Source organism: Drosophila virilis, chromosome 3, assembly GCF_030788295.1.
Source record: "Drosophila virilis strain 15010-1051.87 chromosome 3, Dvir_AGI_RSII-ME, whole genome shotgun sequence".
NCBI classification, from domain to species: Eukaryota; Metazoa; Arthropoda; class Insecta; order Diptera; family Drosophilidae; genus Drosophila; species Drosophila virilis.
In genome coordinates, this window is record NC_091545.1 from 23,691,668 (window position 1) to 23,704,873 (window position 13,206).

The 13,206-nt window shown below is 40.6% G+C and overlaps 1 protein-coding gene across 1 annotated transcript in view; it reads right to left on the reverse strand.

Annotated features, from left to right (window-relative positions):
- hid (head involution defective) overlaps positions 1–13,206 on the reverse strand; it is a 207,097-nt gene that overhangs the window by 175,718 nt on the left and 18,173 nt on the right. The window contains exon 2 of the mRNA XM_032434372.2: positions 974–1,164. The gene's annotated coding sequence lies outside the window, so the exon portion shown is untranslated. The remainder of the gene's footprint in view (positions 1–973; positions 1,165–13,206) is intronic.

Consider the following 13,206-nt stretch of genomic DNA (forward strand, 5'->3'; position numbering starts at 1 on the left):
ACAAAAAAAAAAAACCTAATCACACTATTTATTGCCATGATACAACATTATTTTGTACTTGAACTCGCACGCACAAAGCGCAGCCCCTGATGATTAGCATCCCTCATGTTAACATCTGTTACATTTAACCATACCTTGGCCTTAAAAACACAACGCGGCGCCAGACAAACCATAAAAAAACAAAATGAAAAAGGAAACCCACCCAAAGTGACGAAATTTTTGTGTAGACGCGTTGATAGCTGCCAAAAACGTTGGTCGAGCCTTTAAATACTGAAACTACCCGCCACACACACATTCGTTGTCGACTATTTTGATAAAATTAACTAAAAATGCCAAGTCAGAAGGTTTTTCGAAGTATCCTGCACGTGCAATTTTTGCATGCCCGCAATAAGCGCATTAGGTTTTTGTTTTTTTTTTTTTTTGTCTTCATCTATATTTTAGGGCTGTCTGAGGGTTGTTGGCCCCTTCGGCTTATTGTTTGCATATGTGTAACAATTAAACATTTGCCGCTGCAGACATTTTTTATATGCCAACCCGCACTATCATTAACACCGCCGCCCAACAAGCGCCCGACCGCATGCCAGTTGGCAAGTGCAAAATCTGCGAGTGTTATCGGCTTAATTATTATTATGAGTCCCAGGGCGACGGGTGTCCTCAATAGTCCTGCACTGACGCCACTTGACTCTGTGCACCCCCCTCAAATTCCCTCGCTCTCTAGCCCAGTTTCATTTTGGTTTATTTGCGTTGCCCATAAACTCGGATTTGAATATGTTTGAGTTTAAATATTGCTACGTCATATATCTATATATATATATATATACCCATGTCTGTTGCGCTGCCAGTTTATATTTTGAATATATATCACTCGTTTTTTTTTTTTTTTGGTACTGACTCATTTTTAAGCCGCTTAGCTGCACATGTTAATAAAATGATTATCAGGCTCTGCCTTTTGCTAGCATAATGCAGGACTCACCATACTTTCAGCGGGCGACTTCGTAGATCTGTTAATGGGCTTTTAGTCCGGTATGTGTATTTGTTTGATCCGATTGACGAGTTGACTGAATGGCCGACTGATTCGTGCCTCACGCAGAGTGCAAAATGTCAAAGCTAGTTTAGCTTCTAAAAAGTAAATTTACTTTTAGACGGGATTTCGTTAAACTTCATCTGCAAATGCGGAAAATAGATGAAAATGTTAAATATTTTTGTCTATGAATACAAAATTGCCTTAAATATGAATTCACGCCGAATAGCGAAATATGGGTGAGAAAACGGATCATTTTTATTTGATGAGCTGGCTACAATCCTGATTTCTATTTGGTTGCTTTACGAAATCATGATTTGATGCTAAGGCTGGACTAAAATAAGAACACATAAAAGTTTTAACGCCAAATCCACTTTGAATCGCGAAATATGGGCCTGAACACTAATAATCCACTCTGAATGGCGATAAATGCGTGGAAAAACTAAAATTTTTCAAACTCTTTAAACTGCTTTTAGAAATGTGTGAACCGCACATGATCAAACGCCCTGAGACCAATTGAAACAAAGAACTTTCCAACTGTCAGCTAATTGCACCCTAAGGAGTTCAAAACCAAACGCAGTCATAAAACACGCTAATTACACACACACCCACACACACACACACACACACACACACACACACACACACACAGAGAGTGCATAGTTGGCGACACTTTTCTCTTTCGCTTCCTGCCTCGCTCATATGAAAAACTAATCTAAAACTGACCCCAGCCACTTGACTTTGGCAAAGCAAAGCAAACGCAACTGACGCAAACTGACCGCAGCTGTAAATTAAACGTAAATTGTCAAACTGACAGTTGCCAGGACCAAAAGTTTGCGCCCCACGCACAGGTGTTCGCCGGTGGGCCGTTGCCCAGGTGGGCAGGACATGGCAGCTGTTTTCATTATTATTATTGACAGGCGCAACTAACGGGACTATTAAGCGAGGCGTTGACATCAGGTTACAAGTGTCTCCCAGGACCTGCAGCCAGTGCCCGGGTCTAATCAAAGAGGTCATTAGAAGTGAGTGAGTTGCAGGGTTCGGTTCAAGGGTCAGGCTGCTTGCCTTTCGACTTGTTAGTTACTATACGAGTTGCCTTTTTCAATGCACTCATTAAAGTTAAGGCTAATTAAATTTTGGGCCGCCTGTGGCAGGGGTAGGCCAACAATCAAATGTTGCGCTCGCAACATTGAAAAACAGTTACAAGCAGTTAGTTACCCGCTGCCCGCGTCATACCCTTAAATAGAAAAGGCAAAGGACAAGCGCAGCAAATTTGAAGCGTTGCGTCTGGGATGTGGGGCAACATTTTTAAGGATCTTGCAACAGACAACAAACAAACGGGCGGTGTCCGAACTCAAATGCAGGCGTTCGACTGGCCCACGCCTAGCACGGGAGCATGGGCGGTTGTGTTGCGAGCCGGGTACGGTTCGTGCTACAAATATGCAAATAGACACAATTTTTAATTAGCAGCGAAGCGCAAATTTCGTAAAAAGCAGCGCCAAATGTCAGCAACAAAAGAGTCGCGCGCGCGTGCCACATGGTTGAGCGTGGAGAAATGGCGAAAAAGGCGACGCGCCATGTGGCCAGTGGAGCCGGCCAAATATATCGCACACATATTAACAACAAATTCATTAAAATGCGCACCAAAATGTTGTAGAAAAAAAAAAACGAAGTGAATATTGTTAATACAAGCAGACAGCTGAAACATGAAACAAAATGCAAAACAGCAAAAAAAATATATATATATACAAAAGCTAAAGGAAATGATTATTAAAAATCTAAAATAAATAAAAGATGAGAACTTTGCCTTTAGCGTATGACAGCAGCTGTTTGCCGATTGTAGACGCCCCCCCGCCCACCACCACCACCTTCCTTCGCAGCCCATTCGAATTCAAGATTTATGGCGAACGTTGCGCATACGCCGCGTGTTGCACGTCAAAAGGTATATACCCACAGTCGTTGCTATCGTAGTTATAGCAAAATGCCTTCCCATTTTCCAGCGTTTCTTTCACTTATTTTTTTGCCATAGCTCAAATACAAAAGAGTGCATAAAAAATTGTACACATTTCTGTGCATAATCATTTGAACTACGTACGCGTCCGCCGTCTGTTGCCGGGTAATACGCTGCCGGCATGTTACCAGCCAACCAAAATACACACAACGAGACGCCCAGACAAAGAGAACTTTGAATAGCTAGACTAGCGTATGGGCGGAGATGTGGAGTGGTGCAAATTGTGGGGATAGGGTATGCGGCAGTTGCCTTTTTGAACTTGTTTGGCTGTTTATTCGCGCATAATTCACTCATTAATCATTGCGTTTTGGCCAGCACGTCTGAGCTTCAACTTTGACTCCGTCATGGCATATGCTAGCCAGTCCTTGTCCTTGTTGCATGCAGTTGTTGGGCCAACCAACAAACAAAAGGTGAATCAAACTAGAAATGGATAATAGGCAGACAGCTAAGTGGCAAACGGTGGCCAGTAATTACGAGCTAATAGAAGAACTACAATCAGGTAAATAGGCAGACTCAGGTGGAGCGACTGACTGTTCGACTGTAAGATGTCCTCAACTTAGGACTAAACACATTGTTATTAGCATTGTTGAAAAAATATTTGGTATTTTGGTTCCCGGCTTAAAGCAATGCCTTGGTTTGAGTTGTGTTATACTATCAAATACTTATTAATAGCACAATAATATTTTCAAACAAACCAAATATATAAGAGAACTCTACTTAAGGATACCCTGAACCATCTACTCCAAACACCAAATGCAGCTCGTGTTATGCCACATTTTTAAGGTTTAAGGCTTGTGATAAGCTAAAAATAAAAATGTTGGGCTCAAACTAGTACGGTGGATGTTCTCCAGATTCAAGCTATTAGTGCCCTCCGCAAATATATCAATAAACTTGTTAATATGTAAAAGAAAAACATTGAAGTTGCAGAAAAACTGTAGAAAACTTAACAATTGAATTCTCGACAGAAGGACTTGCATATTAACTTTGAACTTGGCTGCCAAATGTTGCCAAAATTAAAGGGAACACATCACGCTGTAAATTCGCATCTAATATTTTTTGTGATATTTTTTTTGTCAACTACAACAATATACTGTAATATTTTGTACCCGTATTCCTATTCATTAGCGCCAACTGCGCACAACTGAAAGAAAAATCAGAAAAATATGCAAATTTGTTTTGGCAAAGTCACGATCTGGGCAGACAATTTGCTGATTACGGAACGGACGACGACAGCGAGGCTGATGGCATAGGAAGTGGAGGAATTGTTGCCATTTTTGCAAGCGCATTGATAAAATGATTGATTACACGCAGCCGTCAACTGTCTCTCTGGCAATACCACCCGTACCCCCCCCTGGCAGCCGCTACGCACCTCAACGTTGCCATGCGAAAATGCAAACATTTTGCAATCAAATTAACTCTTTGGACGCTTAAGCTGTTGCCATTTCCAAACGAACAAAAAAAAAAAGAATTTATCAAAAATTGTAAATTGCCAAAACCATTAAAATTATTAAAATCATGCTTGCCACGAGGGGGTTGTGGCATTGCCTAAAAGGAGATATAAAAAATGGGGCGTGTCCTGTAAAATTTATCAACTCGTTGGCGGCAAGGATATGCAAAATCATTTCCGCACATTGACAGCCGCTCGTCTAGTTGAGCAGGGCATCGGGTCGGGGAGATGCAACCGAACGCTTCATTTGCTCAATTGATGCTCTAAACTATCTATAAACATTTATGTATAAACTCCGAGAACTTCTTGGCAACAATGTTCCCGTTGATCATAAAACAGAAAAAATGTTGACAAAATTTATGCTAAATTGATTTTAAGCAGCGCAACAAAGGGCGACCATTGTCTGGCCAGTCAACAAAGTATGACAAATGAATTTTAATTACCAGCACTAAAAAAGCGAAAAATCTGATGCCCAATCCGTAAACCGAACAATTGAAACAAACTTCATAAAAACGCAGCGACACGAGATGACCGCCGTATCTGAATGGCTTTTCAGGAGGTTGGTTAGTGGGCGGAGCGAAACGGTGCGGGGCCGGGCAGTATTATTCATAACAGCGACGATTGTCTGCGTCTACAGTTTCAAGGGGTTTATCTTTTGACAGTCGGTCATAATTTTTTGGATCGTTTTTGGCTGATTTGATTTTTCATTGCCTTTTTGCATTCAATTCTCCTTATTTTTTTTTTTATGGCCACTTCTCTACTCGATTCTACTCAAATAAAGTATTGGTCGTGGCCATCTACAATGTTGCCTAATAAATTTGCTTTGATTGATTTTAATGGTTAAGCGCTTCATTGAGCCTTGGAGTGCGATGTGGTGCGTGTGCGGTCCGCCTGGGGACGGCTTTTTTCGCCCCGCCGCCTTAATTTTAATGCCTGCTCCCAAACGAGCTCAGTCGATTGTTAGCGAAATTAATTTTCGAGCGTTAGGCGAAAAAGGTCTTAAAAATTTTTTATATGGATTATATTCTATGCATTGGATATATAAAAGCATTTCTTACGATTGTTTGCTTTGCAGTTAAATGCCCGATATTACTGAAGGCCGGCGGGCAGCGGGGCGATAAGCTGGAAGCGAAGCTTTTCAAATGAATTGAAAAGATGTCATCGCGTTTGGCGTTTTTAATAGCCAACAATGCCTTTGAAAGAACTGCGCACAGTGGAGCCAAATAATAGCAAAAATTTAGAAAATATAATAGATTAATTAAATATAACTAGTAAGTAGATCGAGAGTCCGAGCTAGAATCCTATTGCTCATTGATTAATTAATCAATGGTTTCTTTTTGACAACTGTTTTTATTAAATTACCTTTTCTTTATCTTAGTACCACGGTGGCTTGCTTGATTTCCCACAGCTTTCGAAACAAGTTTCATTACAGTTGTCATGTTCAATTTCATTCAGTAGAATTTTACTTGTCATCTGTTGTTTGGGCACCCCAAGAGCTTTTTTGCTGTTAAAAACTTACGAAGAATACAATTCATAAATACCCATGAAGAGAGAGAGACAGAGAGCGAGTGGTAGAGAGGGGCACTCATAAAATTCAATTTTGTTGCATGTTGCCGTCATAAAAGTGCGCGGCTCCTTTTGTACCCGGCATGGAAATACAAAATCTGTGCATTGCTTTGCTGGTCACGTTGTACTGTGAGGCCAGTCTGGCATTGGCTCAGGTTTCTGGCATCAAATCGCTTTGGGTTGGGCCGAACGGGCTTATGATTTAACTGCAGTTTTATCAAGTTATTGCCGCAGGCTCAACCAAATTGGAAATATTTTATGTAAACTTCGCTTTACGAAACATATTAAACTGTGTTTTATCATATATATTAAGAGTATGCGCATTTATCAAATACATTTATTAAGTTATAGCCCCTTTAAGGGGCTGTTACCTGTTAAGGTAAGTAAGGTGTACATTAATTCTCTTTAAATTAGTATTCGGGAGAACAGACGACAGATGGTCCAGAGTTTCAGTCAGAGCTCTCTCTACGATCTTCACTGCACCTCAACACACTCACTATGCACTTTATAAAATTTAGACAGGAATGTTTATATATTGCTTTATTCAACAATTACTTATCGACACCTCTCCCACAAATAGGTTGCATATATCTATCAGTATTTTAAAAGTTGTGTCAGGGATTAGTTTAACTAAAAGATTTAAAGAACTTGAAAACCCTATTTAGCAGTTAGATTCAAGTTTTCTGCAATTGCTTGCTTAAAGCTATTGAGCGATCAAATATTAACTGATTCATCTCAACTGAATGCTAGTCCCTCACTCACACAAGTTTCTCAACACTCTTAAGCTCTTGAGCGCTGCTTTTCGCTTATCTCAATCAGCAACCATTTGAGGTGTTCTGTAACGTACCCATTTTACAGCTTCAGTTGTGGCACATAAAGGTCCCAGCTAAAAGCTATAAGATAAGGCGCTGCCATTGCCACATGAGCGGCGGATTAGAGCTGCGGCAACTCTGGCAGGCACTCGTCATAAAAGTGCGCACAATTAAACGAGAGTTAATGGCGTCCAGTGGAGGATTCATTTCATTCCATTTGCCCCAAAAGTCACTTTAACGTTGGCCATTACGTGTAAATGCCGCTGATGAGGTGACGCTGATGTTGAGGCAACAATTAAAACGGACGCCCCGGCAGCTAAGCTGGCTCGTTGCCGTGCTCAAATCTAATCAGCGCAACATCAACGCCGAACGCCTTAAATTATGCTACACAAATCGAATTTATGACACCGGGCAGACGTCTGGGACGACCCAGAGAAAGCCCTCGAAGGCATTTTGCGCAATGAACTTAACCGACAAAAGCCAAATAAAACCAAAGTCCAAAACCGAAAACAATAAAAGCTACATTTGCCAGCAAGCCGTGCAAATAAAATTAAACGAAATCAGTTGGTTAGCTGCAAGTTGGAGCTGGAGCGGCACACACACAGCCACCCACACACACACACACACACACACGCACATACACCTCAACTTTAACGTCAACGTGTTCTGGCTTCTGCTGCTGCTGCTGCTGTTGCTTCTGCTGGACAACATCATCGTGGAGGGTATGCAGGTTTTAATGTCTATTTTGTGCGCTATTTACAGACGACACACACGCGACTCGCACTGAATCCACTGGGAGCATGGATGGGCAGTGGGGGTGTGGCATTTCGGTTGCTAAATGACGTCGTCTTTTAATTTTTATCTCAAACATTGCAAACGGTTTTTATTGTTGCTTTTAACTGCGCTGGCGTCTGTTTCTCATACTCTCCGAGCCATCTGTGTACGGCTGTTGCAACTTTTGCAATTTGCCCAAAATGCCGAGCGTTTTTGCACGGCATCTGGTCGTATAGCTGCTTTTGTCGTCCAGCTTCCCGTCCCCGAAAGCGACATCTTTAATTTGAATTCCAACTTATTTATTGTGTTTATTTAAGTAAGTTGCCAGCAGGACATCTTTTCTGTGGTTTGTTTACGATTTTTGTTTGGTTTCAATTGCAAACTTTCATTCCGAACTAGTTAAGGTTGCACTTTGATATAAGAATTCCCTAATAAAAGTGAACTAGCAGTTGGTCACATAAATAATATGAAATTAATGCTCCAAAGCACAAACTTTTTAGATATCCTATATTCTTCGACCTCTGCTCTTACTAAATGAATTTATGTAATTAATTGAATTAAAACACGTGAGAATCACATAGAAAAGCGATAAGCTGGTGTGTATGATTTATGATGTTCTTCTACCTCTTCTCCTTTCACTTGAGCTAAAGTAATGGAAAGTCATGAGAATCGCATATTCAAATGCCCAACTGAAGTCCAAAACGCATTCCTCATGAAAATCACGTTTTTTACAAAGTTATTAAATTAGGAAATCTCGAAGGAATATTTATTGTAATTCGCTTCGTATGGTATGCAATGAATCTACAGTTTCAGCTTACCCGCCTTAATAGACACCCTTGACACTCTCGGCATGCCGTAATCTTCAGTGGAAATCCTCAAGCCCAGGCAAACTGAGGGACTAGCGACCACAAACGTTGACCAGAAATGCAAGAGAGACGGGCTAATAAATCAATAGCCAACTGTCAGCATTGTGTGCGAGTAATAATAATGCGAGCAAACTGGTCAATAATAAACCAAACGGGAATTTGGCAGCCAACGCGCAAGAAGACAATGGAGCAACAAATGTCACGAAAGATCCGGAGCTGGTCAAGCGTAAGGAGCAGGACATTTGAATTGGTGATGATGCTGTGCTGGTTCGCAGTGAAGATTTATTTACGTCTGCCGTCGCACAAGGAATGCGATGAAATAAAACGTATTAAGTCATAAAACGGCCAATGCGAAAGCGGATTACCAAGTGTGAACCGAGGAGCAACAACTACTGACCACTGACCACTGACCACTGACCACTGTTGCCACGGCGGGGCATCAAATCTAATTATGCCATATACGGGAGAAGAACTATATAAAAGTGCACAGCGGGCGACGGAGAGGGTGTGGGCAGCTGTGTGCAAACGGTTTTGCAAAATTTATGCGGCTTTTGTTTTAATAAAAATTTTATCATTGCGCATAAATAGCGAGCAGCAAAAAGAAGCGAAGCATGTGCGCATAAATCTTGAGATGGAAGATGCCACAAGGAAAAACGAATACGAGGCAAAGCAATTATATGCAATTTATGCGGTGGTCTCAGGCTCACCACCAAACCACCCACAACCCACTAGCCACACAATCCGCAATCCACAACCCACACACAAAAGCAAATTGAGAGTCCGATGGCGTCGCCTGTTCGAAGCAACTTGTGAAAATTATACGAATTGAATGTCTTAAAACGAAAAAGGCACTCGGTTCCGAGTTGCTGGCTGGCTTGTGCCCGGTTTCTTGCCTTTTTATCAGGTCCAAGCTGCAAATTTATCAGCTGGCATAAAGTTTTCATTCTTTTCCGACAGCGACTGCACTTTTGCTGTTTCATTTGGGCCAAAACCGCAGAGCGGCAACAACAAAACCGCACGCCAGAGATACACAGAGATAAGTTTTCTTTTATTGCAGTTTTGGCCCAAAAAGTTTTATTGCGACCAGAAAGGAAATGCTTTTCAAATGCTAACAAAATAAATGCCAAGCGCCCAAAGAAAATTAAGAAGCTGCCAGCGCCGCCTGCAGCCACATTCAACTAAAGAACTTGTCTTGCTATCCAATTGAAGATGCGTCTTTGGCACAACTTCTCAACCAAATTAAAATAATAAACTATCTGCCACGAATGCAGCTGCTGTCCCAGAGACAAATCAGCTAGTGTTTACCTAACATATCGGATTCCTTTGTGGTTCCGTACAAATTTATACGATGCACTTGTATATATATATCGTTAGATAATATATATTTTGTATATAGCATTTAAATTTGCAGAGAACATTGTCATGAAATGCATAAAGTATTCAGTCTGTTATAGTCGCCACAAAAGATAAATCTACATAAATTTAAGAGCAGGATGTTCATATGTATCTTTTATCAGTCTATTTCTATACGACCTAATTTGAGAGAGGTAACGCAAAGTCAACCAACATATAACAAAAATTGCTTTACAAATTTTTGGTAGAACATTTAGGCTGTTAATAATATCATATTATCAGGCCTGAAAACCGGGCTTGTTAATTACATAGCATATAATAAATCCTACCACAACATCTTAGAGTTTTCTATGTCAATCGACGCACAATAAATATATTTTTATTTGAAGGGCGTATTTATTGCCATATCTCTTGAGTTGCAATTGGTGAAAAGCTTTTGGTTAAGTTCAACTGAGGTCACCATTAAAAATATCAAAAACAAATATTTTATTATTTTTAAACTAAAATATCGAATTCATTAGACGTCAGTACAAAAAATGGAATTATTTTGCATACTTCTAGCGAATTAAATCCCAGCATGAAATCAGCATCTATTTCCAATTATACATTTAAATCAGAGTACCTAAGCATAGTAAAACATGCACTTTATATATGAGCATATACCTATTGAATAAATATAAGAAAACAGCATCTACTGAAAGAAACAAAGCAAAGCAAGCCCCTTTCCAAAATGCTCATTCAAATCTACAGCAACTTTTGCCATTTTGCAAAGTGCAATAGCAATGGCAAAAGATACATCAAGTCGTCGTAGACGAACGATACTTCAGTGCGACCCACACCTTGGCACTCGACACTTACAGGATACAGAACGCATCTACAGCCACAGATACAGATACAGAATGGCAAACAGAAAAGCGTAAACGTGGCAGGAAATGCGGGCTTGCTCATTATTTGCGCTGAGTGCGGCTGAGTCGACGGCTGCGACAACGAGTACTTTGCATAAATTTCAAATCTTACAACACAACAAAAAAAAAGAATTTATAATAGAAGTAAAAGAACCCAAATAGATGACAGAGCACACAAAAGGACATCGATAGCGATACAGCCACAGCTGAAGCTGCAAATGTAATGGAAATTGAAGGGCGGTCCAGGCCGTCCTGCTTCTGCACCTTCGCGCCGTGTCAAGTGCGTCGTCGTGGCGTGGCACCGCGGCGGGGCTGACAGAAACAGAAACCGACAAAAAAAAAATGCAATGATACGGAAAAATTAAAAACATTACGACTGGGAATGGGCATTCAGCCAGTGTCGCCATGTAGCTGCAAAATATTGTGGATACGGAAATCTCAAATAGGCGTCGTCAGAGTTCTAATGACATCCACCGCAGTCGCAGTTCAAGTAGAGGCCGCTCACAATTTATGGTTGCAATTATGCAGCAAACAGTTGTCGTCAGCATCGGCAATAATTGCGCTCGAAATTTGCATAAAAAATTTCATTCTAAGTAGTGGCCAAAGATGCGACAATCAGAAACAGCAACCACCCAACCCAACCCAGCCAGGCAGCCACCCAACCATGCCGCCAGCAAGTGTTACAAATTGTGAGCATACACACCCACTTTGGCTGTCCTTGGTTTCGATTGACGTGTAATCCTGTCCTTGGCATTTTGCCGGGCGTGGAGCCAAGGACAATGCAGGATAACGCACAAAGATCCAACCGAGGGGTGTCAAAGTCAAGGCGAACGCAACCCGCACAAAATGTCAGCGCGTGTTGGGACCTCAAGGACAATCGCATTGCTTGCTCTTGCTTTGTGTGTCCAGGATATTGATTTAGTTTTGATATTGTTCACATTTAATTAGCGGATTGCAAGTGTTTAAATTGAAATTCTAGATGTGTGCGCTGTGGCAAAAAAAAACAGACTGAATAAGTTTTAATGGTGAATTAAATTTAAGAAACTCGTTAACTTCTGATTGGATTTGCCTGGGTGATCCAACAATCCATCTGCTATTGGCTGTTATTGCGAATGTTTTAATAATAATTATTATTAATTATAATTAAAAAGCTTAGTCGTATAGGCATGTTTGAAACTGAGATTATTTATAATACCTTTATGTGTTATTAGGTATCAGCTTAGGATCTTATTATCTCAAAATCTTTGAAGTAGTCTGCCAAAGAAACCTTCGTTAAATTATAAAATATATAGATCTTCATAAATTTTATAAATCAAGCAAATATCTTTTTCAATTCAAGCATTAAATTCTCTAGCAATTGAATAAATAGTCAAAATTGTTATGTAATTCAATTAATCAATGTTTCACAAAACAATAATCGACTTAGTCTCTAGCAACTAAATAAATAAAATATGTATTTTAAAATAATTTCATTTCATTTAAATGCAATGACTGAAACCTGTCATCCTGTATTTCAATTTGATGCATGAAATCTGGTTTCCTTTCCAACTCCCGACTAAAATTCTCTATCAATTTAACCCTTTATCATTAAATTATGAATTTTGTTCCATTTCATTAAAGCGCGACCGCAAGCCAGTTGTCATCGTTCTTGTCGTTGGCTTTCTCAATGTTTAAGATGCCATTTAACCTCCGGTTAGAGTTTCAAAGTTCAAACCGAAGACAAAACATTTACTCAGCATCCATCTGGCAGCGAGAATGTCTTTGAGTGCCGAGAAACGCCAATCGCGCACAATTTGTTACAATATAAATGACTTATGTCCGCGACGGGCAGCAGCCGCCGCAGCAGCAGCTGCTGTTGCAACAACAACTTGGCCCCATAGCCCCTCCCTCGCTCGCCGCAGCCCGGTTTTTAGCCATAAGCATAATAAATTTTTACGCTTGAGCGTGTAAAGTAAACTGGAAGCCACCCAAACCAAAAATCTGAGCCAAAAACCAAGGCAAACTATAAATTTATAATGCGCGAAAGTAATTTTATGACTTTGCGGTTTTAGCTTTGGTTGCTGGCATAAGCGACTACAACAAACGGCCATAGATACAGATACATTTGTTAAGCATACGCAGTGGTTGGGTGGGGGTGGTGGGTTTTGTTAGGCGGCAAAGTGTGAAGACAAAGCTTACAGATATAGTAAATCAAAGGCGCAAGTTGCAAGTTGTTGGGCCATGTTATCGCAGCAGCCGCTCAGCCAAAATAATAAGCGCCCGACGTCGCCATATTTATTTGATTAACTGCCTTTCGCACTCACACTCACATACACACACGCACACTCACTCCACTGGGCGCAATTATAGATACACATGATTACAAACAATAAATTGTTGTTTTGACACTTGTAATGGCTGCTGTTGCTGCTGCTGTGGCTGTGGCAGCCACTTTCTGGCACAATGTTGCAC